Source organism: Urocitellus parryii, unplaced genomic scaffold, assembly GCF_045843805.1.
Source record: "Urocitellus parryii isolate mUroPar1 unplaced genomic scaffold, mUroPar1.hap1 Scaffold_53, whole genome shotgun sequence".
Taxonomy (NCBI): Eukaryota; Metazoa; Chordata; class Mammalia; order Rodentia; family Sciuridae; genus Urocitellus; species Urocitellus parryii.
The window spans coordinates 3,674,347-3,690,639 of NW_027554068.1; the positions used below are offsets into that span (position 1 = coordinate 3,674,347).

Here is a 16,293-nt window from a genome sequence, read left to right on the forward strand (position 1 = left end):
ATCGAAACCCGATGTGACATTTCAAAACTGTTTGGTGCTCAACAACAACAAAATAATGGTACTAGAGCAGCATATGATTTTGGATTTAAAAAGGTGCTTTGGACTTTCACACCTCAATAGGATCAAACACCCTGTGTCTATTTATCTAGGATTTTTTTCTATTAAAATAGCTATGGGTTGAAAATTACCCAAGTATAACAAATTCAAAGAAACTGAAAAATTGCCCAAATTCATTGTTGGCAGCCTGATCCAAAGATAGCTCATGAAGATGTTCAAACTTGGCAAATATCATACTCCTCTATTAGAATTATCAGGAATGACAAAAGCACTTAAACCATTCTGTTACTTCATAATAGATTTAATTGCACTATGAAAAGTAACAACGAGAAGCACTTTTATTATGTGTAGATAAAATTATTCTTGTTATATAAAAATTCTACAACCTGAAAACTTTGCTGAGATCAAGTCATTACTTTAAGGAAAATCTAAAACAAGTATTGGGGAATGAAAACAAATAAAATAAAATTGCAGAAAAAATTAAAACTATAAAGCCTTAAATATCTGGATACTAGTTAGAGTAAAAAAAAAGCAAAAACACAAATACTCAAAAGAAAATTGTAAGAAATTGCCTGATTAAAGGAAGCCAGTTGCCAGAATAACTAAATTTGGGGTGCAAAAATTTACAAATCTGGATATGTCATGTTCAAAGTTGTATGCACCAAAGATTTCACAAGCTAGAGTCACACTTCAAGTTGTTCCTCATTTATCATGCAATAATTACTAATTTTCTGCATTCATTTTTTTTAAAGAAAAGCAATGGCATGAAATCAGCAAGTGTGCATTTCCACTCTACTCTTCAAATTATCTCTATGTCATCACTGGTGTGAAATTTGCTGATACCAAAAGGTGTATTCTAGAAAGCTAAATTTTGAAACTTGGCAGGAATGTTTAAGATACTACATGGTTGAAAAATGTAAACCAGTAGTTCCACTGGTTAGAAATTTTAATCTGTTCCACACTATCAGTAGAGGTTGCTAATAACAAATTAGAAGCCCCTTTTGATATGTATTATAAAAATAGGAAAATATTTGACTGCATTGAGGTATTCCTTTCATTATAGGGAATGAATGAACATGTAGTTTCAGACATTAATTAAATTAGTAGCAGAGTGCTTCTCTATAATTGATTTTAATTAAGTCCAGTAAAGGTGTGGTTATATTTGGCAGTCTCATAATATATAGAAGCAATCCGACACCTGGAATTTACTCACTTTCTTTATGTCTACAGTCCTTGGTTATTTGCATCATATTTAGCATCAGGCATACCTCCTTATTCCATTCCAACCCAGTTTACTGGTGCAGTTTCTCTGTCATCTATTTCTGCATGATTTCCACTGGGCAGTTAAGAAAAATAAAGCAAGAAAAGGATCAGCTCTATCATCTGTCATGAGACTTTGGACAAGTTCTTTAACTTCTATAAGCCTCAGATTTTTTTCAACATGTAAAATGAGGATAATAAAATCTGTTCTTAATAGCTCAGGGGATTGCTATGGACATTTAAGTGTAATAAGAAGTATGAAAGTGCTTGGCTAATTGTAAAAGACTAGACATCTATATACATATTACTACTTGTCCTTTTTACAAAAAAACTAATATGTAAACCAGTGCTGAAAGATTTAATAGTTCATTAAGGCAATCCATGTCTTTAGGTATAAAAAATAAAATCATAAATTTCAATAAAATACCAATGAAACGTTTAAACTTTTAACACCTATGTAGTACATTTATAAATCAAACCTAGAATTTAATAGACAAATTTCAAATTAGGGTTTAATATCTTTCATGGTAATTATTAGAATGAAATATCAGGCAACAAAAACAGTAAGGTGGGGCTGGGGATGTGGCTCAGCGGTAGCGCGCTCGCCTGGCGTGCGTGCGGCCCGGGTTCGGTCCTCAGCACCACATACCAACAAAGATGTTGTGTCCGCCGAGAACTAAAAAAATAAATATTAAAAATTCTCGCTCTCTCTCTCTCTCTCTCCTCTCTCACTCTCTCTTTAAAAAAAAAAAACAGTAAGGTGGAACACCCCATTTAGTGTTGGAAATGAACAATCTACTAGGAATAAATCCCTAATTCCCAGGGTTAGTTAGGTTTTTAAAAAAATTTTTTGGGGGCTGGTGATATGGCTCAAGCTGTAGCGCGCTTGCCTGGCATGCATATGGCACTGGGTTCAATCCTCAGCACCACATAAAAGTAAAATAAAGATGTTGTGTCCACCAAAAACTAAAAAATAAATATTAAAAAATTCAAAAAAAAATTTTAAGTAAATGTTCTATGCATGTCTAATCTCAAAAATACAAACCATTTGTGATAGTATCATGGTGCTATTTAAAGACTATAAACTTTATTCTGTGAGCACTAGTCCATCAAATAATGAAAATTTGTGTTCTAAAAATGTCCTCCGTATTTTTTAAAAATATGAAATAATTTCAAAAATTCTAGTAAACATTATGTGTGATTGTGAATTATTAAATGCTTTCCCTTGGAAGTTAAGATCACAATGATTACATTGACCATCACCAATTCTACTCACTATACTGAAGCTTATAAACAATATAGGACAACACAAAGAAGTCACAAGTGGTACCACATTAAGAAAGAAGTAAAAGTATCTATCTAAAGTTGACAGATGTTGTACAAGAAAATTTCAGAATAACCTATGTAAAAATTTTTGAGAAATAATATGTGGATTTAGAAAAGTTGCTGGACATAAGGTTAATATACAAAAGTCAATTGTACAACTAGAAAATTTCCTTAAACAATTCAATGATGAAACTTTGAAAATGTTGAAACTTAAAATATACATATATAATCTCATCAAAAAACATAAAATATCTTAAGTATAACACTACTAAATCATATTCATGACCTGTATCCAGGAAACTATAAAATATTACTAAGAGAAACTTTATAACATATAAACAAATTAAAAGGCATATGTGGGATATATACCATTTCTTTGAATTGAAAGCTTCAGGTTGCTAAGAAGCTAATTCTCACTAAATAATCCAGTACTAAAATTGAATCTAAATTGTTTATTGGTTATTGGTTCATATGTACAGAATTTTATAAGTTTATTTTAAAATTTATAAGGAATGCAGAGGATCTTCAACAGTAAGCCTAAAACAATGAAAAATAAAGTTCGAGACTAATACTACCAGTCTTTAAGACTTACTATAAAGCTGCAATAAGTAAGACCCTATGTAATGGCATAAATAGGTCACTGGACCAGAAAAGAGATATTACAAATCAACCACTAATTTATGTTCATCTGAATCATGATAGAATACCACCAGAGTTAGGGAAAGAATAGTCTTGACAATAAGTGATGAAGAAACAATTAGATTTCTTAAAAGGAAAATAAAGAGTTTTGATTCCTGACTCACACCATTAATTTGGATGGATCAAAAACTTGAATCTCAAAGGAATAAATAATAAAGTTTTTAGAAAAAGAAAGAACATATTTGTAGCCTGAGGAAAGAACAGGACATTAAAAGTGCTAATAATAAAAGAAAAATAATTATTACCCATTGATCATTATTAAAATTAACTTCCTAATACTTAAAATAACCATGAAGAGAATTGGAAGAGGACTGGGGTTGTAGCTCAGTGGCAGAGCTCTTGGATAGCATGTGTGAGGCACTGGATTTGATCTTCGGCACCACATTAAAAAAATAAATAAAAATAAAGGCATGCTGTCCCTCTACAACTATGATTTAAAAAAGAGAGAGAATAGGAAGAAATAATTACAATGCATACATCTGAGAAAGAAATGTATTTTAACTAGATGATAAAATGAAAAGAAGAAAAATTAGTACACATGTCCACCAAAAAGCAAACCCAGATAAGTAAGTGCACGTGCCCATCAATAGACTGTATAAGAATATTTAAAACCCTAAACTGAAAACAATCTATCAGTAAAAGAGCACAGAAATAAATTATGGCCTATTTATGCTATGAAGTACTACACAGCACTAAAATGTGAATGAACTGCTGTTATATACATGGATGAATTTCACTGACATTATTTTGAACCAAAGATGCTATAACACAGGAGATTAGATACTATGTGATTTCACTTAGTTGAGTTTCCGGAATAAGCAAAACTGATCGATGGTGATGAAAGTCCTAAAAGTCATTTTATCTCTGCAGAGAGAGGCTTATTAACTAATAATTGTAAGCCTTCTACAGTCCTGGAAATGCTCCATATCTTGATCTGAGTGATCATTATGTGAATAAATTAATCATACTGCATTTGCTTACTTGACTTACTTTACAGTATGCATATTATATTTCCATTTATATAACTGGGAAGAAAAAGAGCGGTCTAGAGAAAAAAACGCTCCAGCAACAATATGAAAATGTAATTTGGGAGTGCAGTGAACAAGAAAGGATGGAATTAGTAGGTTATTGCAGTTTCAGGTGATTAGGACTGGGAGTGATAAAGATAACCGGATGGATTTGAAAGATTATTGAGTGGATTCAGTGATAAGGAAGGATGAGTGTCAAAGATGACTCCACAGTTTCTAATTAAAGAAATGCTACTGTGTATGATATTTTAATCATTATCTGAAGTTTAAAAACAAGCAAATTGAATGAAAAGAACAAATATATTTTATTACTGATTCTCTTCCCTGACTCATGTTCCATCACCATCTTTGAAAGACATTTGTTTCATCTTTAACATGTTCCTTTACCTACTGTTTAGAATTGGGGGTAAAAAATCATTTCAATTGCTCTAATATATTTAGTTTTAGAAGCAACAAACTTCTTAACTGTATTATGCTTTCAGTTTTATTTTTAATTTGGAAATATTTCCTGATTACACATAGACTAATATATTGTGTGTACTATCTATGCTTTCAATGGTTCTGCAAAACCACTTGTGTTCATCCAATGTATTTATAGGTATCTTCCTTATGTAGAAATAGATGTGTATACATATATACATTGCATACCCTTATAGGTATTTTTTCTCTTTGAGCTTCAAACTATCACTACTCTCTTATAATCTGGAGATTATTCTCAATTAACCATATCTTTATAGTTGGTGTTAATCTATCACATTCAAAGATGTTGATAAACAGAATAACATCAGATCATTTAAAAAAAAAAACTTGTTCACTATCATTGATTGTGAGTTGTTAGACTTTGGATTTATGACCAATTCATTTTGTTACCTTAATTTAGAGAAAACACAATAGTCAATAATTTACAATAAGAGATTGCAAAATAATCTTTTCATCTCCAAAACATGAAATATTCCTGTGTACAACTATAAACTTCTCCTTGGATAACTGTTATGCTTTTACAAATCTAACTTGATACTAGACATTAGTTCATTTATATTAAAGTAAAAGTTTGAACTTATTATTGTATAAATATACTCTTAAGTTTTACATTAAAATATCTGTAAAAATATTTAAAGTGGAAAAAATACATCTATTGACATTCTCTCTAGATCCTAGGACAAATTGAACGTTCTGAAATAAATGTTTGACATTACCATCAGTAACTTCCAAATATGCTTTCGTGATGATACTTCCAGCAACATTCAAAGTCTGGCAGATATAATAACCAACATCAGATCTCTGAACATTAGTAATAGTGAGGTCACCAGTCTGAGAGACAGAAAACCGGCTGGATGATTGTGGTGGCTGGTATGAGAAAAGCAGATTCTAAAACCAGAATTTGGGAGGAAAGAATTAAAATAGGTTAAATGCTAGGTTCCAACATTTTGGCAAAGCTACATATACATTTATAAATATATGTGAATATGTATAAATACACACATATATATACAAAAATAAACTCAATATTCTTTCATCATATACCCACATATAAAGATGTGTACATGTTTAAACATCATTAAACACACATGGATTTAACAAGGCAGGCTTAAATAGGATCATGTAAAATTTTAAATCAATCTCAATATTGACATATGGTCTTATAACTATCAATTTTGAAACAACATAAGGATATTAGGTATCATTAGTATAGAAGATTTTATACATGTAAGCCCACTATGACAAAATCCTTGGTTTACATTTTGCTACCAGAAAAACCTTAAGACCTTTACTACATAAGCAGAATAGAATTCTGATTCATTCTTATAAATTATAATGGAGTATAATACCATTTTGGCATCATGACCAGTATCTCATTAGCTGCCCATTATAAATGTCCAGGAACCTTAACAGTTGCTATCCAGATTTTCATATTAAAAGGTAAGAATTTGTCAGGTGCAATGGTGCACACCTGTTACCCCAGTGGCTTGGGAGGCTGAGGCAGGAGGATTGCAAATTGAAAGACAGCCTCAGCAATTTATTGAGGTTCTGAGCAACTTAGTTGGGACCCTGTCTTGATAAAAAGAAAAAAGCCTGGGAACTGAGGAGTAGCTCAGTGATTGAGTGCCCCTGGTTCAATCCCTGGTACAAAATAAAAAAAAAATAAATTTTAAAAAAGGTAAAACTTTCTAGAATGGATTTCTTTGAAATTTCTATATTGTTCTGAATCAAAAGATCATGCTTCTTCGAGTGTACATTTCATGCATAATAATGATCCATACTAATTGAAGTTCATAAAATAAAGAATATCAACTTTTCTTCTAATCAAATAAAGTTGCTTGTTTTAAAGAGTTTTGGTGCTTTTTAGCATACATCATTTTTATTAAGGATTAATTAGTGATCCACAGATACATATGTAATGACAAAAATTTTAACGAAAAATGACTTGTATCATTAAACCAAACCACATGAAACCAAACTTTTTTGGAAATTTAATCTGGAGTTTAAATAACTTAAGTGAATCATCTATATATTATACTATTAAGAAAAACTTCTAGTGGGTTCACTCTTTTTACTATCCAGATTTTCTTCTATAATCTACTTCCAATTTTTCCTACTGCATTAAAATATTTTGTTCTGTTTTGTCTTTAACTTGCTATCAGCAAATTTAATCCTGGGAGGCCAACTGGAGTATCCTAGAATCCAGCATTATAGTAGTATAAAAATGATAGTTTACATACCATAAATCAATATTTGTCTACCAAAGTAAAAACAGAAGTGAACTTGAACATATTGTCTATAAAAGATTATTGAGTTCCATCAGTAAACTACCTGTTTGTTATTTGTAAGGGTACATTAGAAGCAAGACAATGAAACAAAACACCGAAGATTGATTCAAGCAAAAACAAAAATGGTCAGGAATAACTATTAAAAATGAATAAGAATCAGTTTTTTACAAGCATCAAAAATAAGTGAAGAGAAATGTTTTGCTTTCCTGTGAGAGGGAAGTCATTAAGAAATGAGATAAAAAGATAATTTAAATTATTTTAATATTTCTTCTTATTAAATGGAAGCCCAAGAGTCAATTTAAAAGAGTGTAGATCTCTATATTCTAGTGTGGATAGAAAACTCTGGATTATAAAATGTTTAGAAAATAGGATTACTGGCAAATAATGATCAGATTTGACAGTTTAAAAGAATATAATGAACTTATAATTTAGGTGATATCAATATTAACTCATCATCTCAGATGTGGAACATCTACAAAAACTTGAATATGGTATGTAATATGTAATTACATAACATATAATTGCAAATAATATGATTAACAATATCAATTAATATCAATATATATAAGTTATCAATTATGATTTTTAACCTATTTTCACCTGTGATAATTTTGTTAAAATATTCATAGAATTGAAAATTTGGAACTTAATTTTTTAATTCTAGATATTTGAATAACAGAAATGCTAATTCAATTATGTGGAAAAAGAGTAGTTTTTTTTAATATTTCTGAAGTAGAAATAAAAATAACACTTACATGATACAACAGTGACTTCTACATACCACCCTCTGTACCAAATGGAAGCAGGAAAATACTGCTTTGAGAATTAAGGCAAGGAAAATAGCTTGCCTCCTCTCATTCTGAGAGGAACCAGTTTCTGGATTCTCTTAATGGAACAGCTAGATAGCTACATCACACATTGGTTTTTCTTCTCATAGAACAGGCCCCCATTTCTACTGATTAAAAACAAACAAACAAACAAAACAAACAAAAACAAAACTAGTAAAAGGTTGTACCTGACTCCCTTCTCTCCTCCAAAAAATAGCTGGTTGAGGGTTTCCTGTTGCTTCACACTGAAAAGTCACAGTTCGTCCTAAGGCAACAACCTGGTCACGAGGTTTCACAACAAAATGTGGAGGTTCTAAAGGAGATGAAAAAATTACATTGACTCAGAAGCATGCAGTTAAGATCCCAACTTTGAGGCAGCTTCCTGATAACCCAAGTGCTGCCTTTATTTTTATACAACACATTATGTATACTACTAATAATTGACCAATTTTCACCCTTAATTTTAAGTTAAACTGTTAAGTGCATATTTATAGAATGAAATAGAGATGTATTATGAAAAGGTTTTTTTTTAATGACTTGACCTCCTAAGATTAACCTTCAAATTTAAGATAATTCTTGAGCTACATTTTGACCCTTCACATTCAAAGAGTACCTGAAATATGTATGAATAAATATTATCTTTTCTCATTCAGAGTGCTTAAAGGTGAATGAACTTTAATCATATACACAAGGACCTTCTGATGCAGGCAGGTCCTGAAATTACTTCAATTTAACTCAAAAGCTCCTGAAATGCTACGAGGCAAATTATAATATTTCAAATCTTCAGTCCAGTTGCTTGAATAGAAATGAATTTAAAGCAATAGTGCAGTCAAATGCTTCCTTCATTTACATAGGCAAGGGCATGCTCAAACAGAATATATATGGAAATGAGGGCAAATTTGAAACATCTGCTCATCCTGACATTATAAATACTGCCAGCTTTGTCCAAACTGTTTGATTTATACAGGCTTAAATGGCCACTTCATCCAGCGGTAAGTAGAGTGTCACAAAATTGTGTCAATTACATTGGGCGCAATGGCACTTGGAAACATTAGGTGTGCTGACTAAGCAATCCTGGCCCCAAAAAAGAAAAAAAAATCTTGTTTTGAGGATGAGTTTTGAGGATGGAAAAATATGTACTGAATTTAAATCCTTTTACCTACTGTTTACACTTTCCTATCCATTTCTTATCGGCTGGCTGTCTGAAACACCTAATTATTCTTCTCTCTTGTCTCAGTTCAAATTCAAGTGAACAAATGTTTCAAGCCAGACATTTAGCAGGACAGGATTATTCTAATACACTTTTTAAGGATTTTTCATTATTTCTAAAGTTTTCTTTAAAAGTATTTTCTTTAAAAGTATTTTCAGTTACTTATGTCAGTCATCACTTAAGGTAACTCCCCAAAGTAAATATGAATCAAAAATTATATTCAGATTAGACTGCAAATGTTACCATTCTGCTTACTTCTTTGTTACTAAAAGTCAGTATTCATTAAGATTCTTTCTCTTGTTTAATATTTTCTAGTCAACTGCAGCAAATGTATAATATATGTATAGTATGTATTATATAATACACTTATAAACTTATGCATTTACAAAAAATAGTTGACATGCCCTTTACTTTGGGTACTTAAATACATAAGTCATTAAAAAACACTAAAGTCTATTTAATATGTACATTATTTATAAATATATTTAAAATATAAAATCCCTTAAAAATGAAATGTAAAATGACTTTTCTGAGATTGTATTATGGCAAAACTGAAGAAAGTAATTAGATCTCCTAACTTCTAGATTAGTGTGCTTTCTTCTATGCTTTCTTTCTTTTTTTTTAAAGAAAATTGAGGTTTAGTAGAAATTATACCATTTGACTAGAAAATTATAGGAGACCTGAAAAATCAGGTCAAATGCTTTCAAATGTCCTCTAACTTATAGGGAAGAAAATACAAAGTTAGAAGATACAGTTTAAGTTCAGTTTGGTAATGGTGAAGTTCTAGCTTATAATTTTTTTAAACTGTGATTGTAATTGAGTGGTTTACTCATGAATTTAACAAACACTATCATTACCCAGGTATAATAATAGGCATGTACATCATCCTTTCGGGATTTTCCTCCAGTACAAATCCATACAGGAGCATTTTATTCCTTACTTAAGGGTTGGAATAATTGACACAGAAATCAGACCAAGAAATTGAAAGGACTGAATGGATAATAAACAAAACCTAGTCTAGAGTTTGGTGTCTTACAATGAAAGAAAACCAAGTGATTAATCAGATGAGTGGGAGAATATGACTTTCCAATATGAAGGGAATTTGAGTAGGAAAATATAAATGTTCAAACCATTTAGTCAAGCAAAATCTTCAGGTGGTCTCTTTCCGAAATCTCAGGAGCATGTCTAAGAATGTGTGCCAGAATCTGTGTTTCTTTTATAAAATGCCAGCTCTCTTCAAAACCTCAAAGACTTGGTGGGGAACAAGGCACACAAACCCTCATGCTAACTACATTTATCCTGAAGCAATCCTTCTACACAGGATATTTGCCTGGAAATGAATTTACTGTATTTTGTAGGCATATTCTCAAGCCAACATCAACAGTGACATCAGCCACAAGACATGTCTCAGAAATAAAGCTTTTAAAAATCCTCTTCATCCAGCCTCAGTGACACATAGGGTGTTCCAGCTACTTAGCAGGCTGAGGAAGGAGAAATACCTTGAGACCAGGAGTTCAAGGCCAGCCTGGGCAATGTAGCAAAACCCTGTCTCCAAAAAACAACAACAAAAAAATACAAAAATCCTCTACTTTCACATTAGATGTCACATGTAGCCATATCTCTAAGAAAAAAAAATCATGGACTAAATTTGCTTCTATTTATCAATCTATTGTGTTTACCAATCTAGACTGAGGCCATTAATCAAATGCACCTACTTGAATTTTATGAGGATATATTGGAGTTTTCTGAAGGATAAAATATTTTTTTTAAAGAGAGAGTGAGAGAGAGAGGGACAGAGAGAGAGAGAGAGAGAGAGAGAGAGAGAGAGAGAGAGAATTTTAACATTTATTTATTTTTTCTTAGTTCTCGGCGGACACAACATCTTTGTTTGTATGTGGTGCTGAGGATTGAACCCGGGCCGCACACACGCTAGGCGAGCGCGCTACCGCTTGAGCCACATCCCCAGCCCCTGAAGGATAAAATATTGAAACTTTCTATAATCAAATATGCATAATCATACTGACAATGTCATATATATTCAGTGTTGAAAATTTGAAAAGTTGGACAAAGAGGAAAAACAGAAAAGCCACTTAGAATTCTACCATGCAAACTGGCTTTAAAATATTCTCCTATAATATCATTTTAATGACTCTACAATAACCAATTTACAAATTATCTTAAATTATTTAACCACTCTTAGACTCTTCTCGTTTTCACTTTTAAAGATGGTGTAAGATTAACACCCTTCTCCTAAAGATATTCAAGATTATTTCCTAGAGGCAAAATTACAAAGTCTGAAAATATGCAAAGGTCTAGAGCACATTAAAAAAATAGCTCAGTTGTGCTCAGGAATACTTTTAATCAACTGAGATTTTCATTAATAGCACACAAATTGCCTTTTCTCCCAAATTTTATCAACACTGAACATTAACATCATTGCCAACCTCAGAATAGACTTTCCTCTTAATTAATATTTTTACCTTTGTGAGTTTAAGTATGTGTCTTCACATTACCTTTCTGCCTCTGAGAACAGGACACAAGTACCTCCTCAAGCACTTCCCGATTCAGAGGTGGCTCATATACTTATTGCTACTGATTCTCTGGCCCCAGTTCAGAGGGTTCTGCTCTATTTGTTTTGGATATTATGTTCATATGTTTATTTATATTTTATTTCTGATTTCTAAGAACTGTTGGTAAGATAAAACTTTTCATATCAGTTATAAATGTCTTTTTTCATTTTGTTAATACTCCTTCTAATCTGTTTAGGCAATATTTTTGTTATTGTATCAATAAAATGATATGATAATGGTATTGTGTAATATACCATTACATATGTATAGAATATAATACATTACATAAATATTCAACTCCAATTGCACCCATACTTTAATGCCCTTATTATTTTTAATTTTTAATCCAACTATAATTTTGTATATATGGTATCATAAAGAAAGCAATTTTTTTCCCAAATAGCCATTGACAGCATCACAATTATTGAGCAGTCCATCCTATCTGCATTAATACGGAATGTCATTTCAGTAATATTTGTGTCAATTTTTAGCTTATAGAATAGTGAGAGAGAACCTTTTAGGGTGACATACCCTTTAGCATACCATATTCATGTAAAATTCTCTAAAAATGGTGTTCTAGAAGCTTACAGAATAAAAAAGCCTTCTCCTAAGGTAAGTGCTTAGAAACATGAGGATGCTTTCTTTATAGAGGGACAAATGTTTATTAAAATAAATTTGATAAACTGTGGATAAACCATGTAGTTATTTCATATAAAATGAAATGAATCTGACACAGAAATGAAAATGAATGCAAGAAAGCTTGTAGTGCAAAGGCTATTCACCAACAGAACTTTAATACTATTACTGACTTATAGCTATGAAAACCTAGACATGCATGAATTAATAAATATTCTGAAGGGGGAAAAACCAAATTATTCTCTAGACATATATTTTGTTTGTTTGTTTAATCTTGTAAGATGTAAATTGAAATAGTACTTAACCAATCAATCCTAGCACTTATCACTTATTTAAGGACAGAAGAAATTAAAGGATGCAGACCATACATGATTTAATAAAGACATAAAGTTAGCAACCCCATTACCTTTACTCTTTGCCAGTTACCCATACTTCCTGCAGACTTTATTCTGTGCAGTCTGTCTTTGTGGCCAATGACAAGTGAAACATGGAGGCTGATTGGTTGAAGGACATGGAAGGGTATGGATGGAAAGGGGAAGAGAAGTTCCAGTCACAGTGACACGGTGATTAGAAGATGGCGAATAAAATGTCAACTTACCAGACCCAACTAAAACAAAACAAACAAAAAAAGAAAACATGGAATAAATAAAATTAAGGAAACATAAAATGAAACAGAAAAAGTATAAGATTTGACTTAACAATGATCCTTCTATTAATGTAAAATAAAAAAAACATGTTAATATTTGGATATAATAAGCACACTATGGATGGAAATTTGTTAGCATTTCAAGTGTAATTATGAATAATTTTAGAAAAATAGAAACAAATCTTCAAATCTTTAGTATGATTAAATGGCAGAGCTACGATTGATGGTAATCATGAAATTATAAAACATTTTTCAATGACTCTACATTTTGCTACCAGAAGAAAGGTTAGATAACTATATGTGTAATGGATTTAAAAACACTATAAATCTTAGCCACTAAGGCTATACAGAGATCAAAATTGATCATCTTTTAAAGATAAGGAATGTTAAAACCCATAACTCCATCAACAGACTAGTTTTTAAAAGATTCATGCTACCAATAATATTCCACTCAGATCATGCTTTCACATGTGAATAAACATACAAATCATCAGACAATCTGGTTAAAATACAGATTATGGTTACATGGGTCAGGGCAGTGGCCTGAGATTCTGCATTTCTAACATGGACAAGATGCTATTGGTCCATGATTATAAGTCAATCAGGAAAGATATTTTAAAATGTTTCACTTAAATTTTTGCATATTATAGATGAGAAGATCTATAGAAAAAATGTGAGTAAATTACAAGATCAGAAAAAACTTTTATAACCTTAGATATAAGTCAAAATCACCTTACTTAATTTTAGTGCTGAAACGTTGGGCATTTTAATATAGAAAGCTCAAATTATATATGTTCAAACTAATGCAAAACAATTCTTTTATTTTAAAAATACATAGAATTACTGTTAAATGCAGTACTTTTCCATATTAGTAGAGTCAAAACCCACACTACATTTACTTCAAATAAATAGATCCTATATCTGCTAGTAACTCAAAATTAATTAGACTTACTAAATATTCCTGTAGTTTAAATAAAAAAATGAAGGGCTGATGCTATAAAATAGTAGACTTATAAAACAGAGGCAAGGTTCTCTGTTATATATTTGCTATATATGCACTATGCCATAAAATGGCAGATATGGAAAATACATGCAAAATGTTAAGGTAAATCAAAAACACATTTTAAATCACACATTCCAATAATAAAAATGAGTGAAATAATTTCTCTTTATTTTTTTATTCTAAAGTAAAAATTTAGCATAATTTTCACTCATTCAATTAGAAAAAATGTTTTAAAAAATCTTATTACTCAGGCTTAACATTTATTGTATCACTAGCTTTCATAACTAGACTCAAAACCATAGAGGAGGTAGGCATTCTTACATTTCATAATACTTTAACAATAGTATCTGTTAAATGACAGGAAGAAACATTTAATACAAGAGTACCTAATGAACTGTCAAAATAAAATTTTTCTTTGAATCAACAAAAATTGTGAAATTATTTTTGGCTTAATTGGTGAAAATAAGTTTGATCCCATTAAACTAATGTAGTTAAGTCAGAAGACTAGAAAAATAATTCTAATTTTTTTTTACCTATTTTTGTAATTTAAAACTCATTAAATATTTAAAAAATATATGATATAGGAAAAAACAAGATAATAACTGGAAAGCAGCAACTTTAAAACTTAAAATATCCCTTTCCTTGTGTAGAGTTTTTAACTACAATTGGGTCACAGCATTAGAATAATTTTATTAATTAAAATCCAATATAAGAAATTCAGACTATTACATTTGCATATCATATCAATGACAACTTTCAGTCTGTTAAGGATCTTAAAAGTTAGGTAAGCACATCCTCTAACACAGAAGCTTCTTAAACATCAGAGATTGTTGAGAAAACTCTATTTTGAATGATCATTTAAGCTTTTAACAACCAAGATTATCAGGAAATGATGTTTCCTGTCCCAATGAAAACCTGTCTGCTCACAGATTAACATCCCTTTGCATCTGTGCCAGTTTCTGTAAACAAATAAAAGCCAATAAATCCTCCACATAAAATCCCTTTACTCACCGGAAGGAAATTTTCATCCCTCACTTCTGTTCTAAAGGCCACATTATATAAACTTACTTAAATTTTTTTTTACACCTATTTCCCCTTTATCTACATTTCTCCTAGGGTCAGGTAAAAGGATTCTCTTTTCATACAGAGAACAGGAACACTTCTATAAAACGGTCAGTGCCCATTATTGTCCAGTTGATTACATCAGAAAGACACAGGAAAAGGGAGAGTGGCTAGGAATCTGCTTATCTGTAATCCTAATTCTGAAGTTCTGGGTTCATGGGGGACCTCAACTCCCACCCTTAGGCTAGCTCCCCTCCACTTTCCTTTCCACTTTTAAGGTTCAGAGCACATCTAACCTGTCCCCTTCACTCTAGCAAAGAGGAAAAGCTTGTCTGTCTCTACCTCTAATAAAACAATAAAACTATAAAATGCTGGCACTGGAAGAGACCTTAGAACTTAAAGAGTCTAACCCTCATTCTTTCTGCATGAGAAGACAGAGAACCTAAATTGTTAAATAACTTTCTCAAGTTCACAGATGGTTAAGCCAAGAATGGCTTCCAGGTCTCTGGACTAAATCATGTCTCTGTACAAATTCTCCTACTGACTTATCAGTTAGTAGAGACACATGCAATAGGACACCGAATAGATTTGATTTTACACTTAAACTTTTAAGAGCTGTTTAACCTAATATTTACTACATACACATATGAAATATGTTTTTAAATAATTCCTTATGATATAAAAACACCTTTGAGAATAGTTAGCTGAAGTCTTTAAAAGCGTGGGAAGCTAAGAAGTGATAAAGCAGACTTAAAGCTGCTTGAAAAGTTTGCCCTTTTGCAATGAAAAGTAATGTAATCTTTTAAGGGTAAACCAATTTTCACCCTTCCTTCACTTGTAATCATTATAAATTGAATAAAATAGTTATCACTTTTAGAATATGAGAAAAAATTATGTTTTGGCAAAAATACTTTGTAAAGTGAATACATAAATAGGCAGATAAAATACCTTTAAAAAGCGAATATATATTTTTAAATTTTTTTTAGTTGTAGATGAACAGAAACCTTTATTTTATTGATTTATTTTTATGTGGTGCTGAGGATCAAACCATAAACCCAGTGCCTCACATGTGTCAGGCAAGCACTCTACCACGGAGCTACAACCCCAGCCATGAATATACATTCTTAAAATGAGTAAAATTTACTGTTTTTTTTCTTAATCTAGCAACATTGTGCAGTATCTACAGTGATAGCTCTAAATT

The 16,293-nt window shown here is 31.2% G+C and overlaps 1 pseudogene; it reads right to left on the reverse strand.

The window, feature by feature from the left end:
• Positions 1-16,293, reverse strand: part of LOC144252700 (roundabout homolog 1-like) — a 145,775-nt pseudogene that overhangs the window by 70,201 nt on the left and 59,281 nt on the right.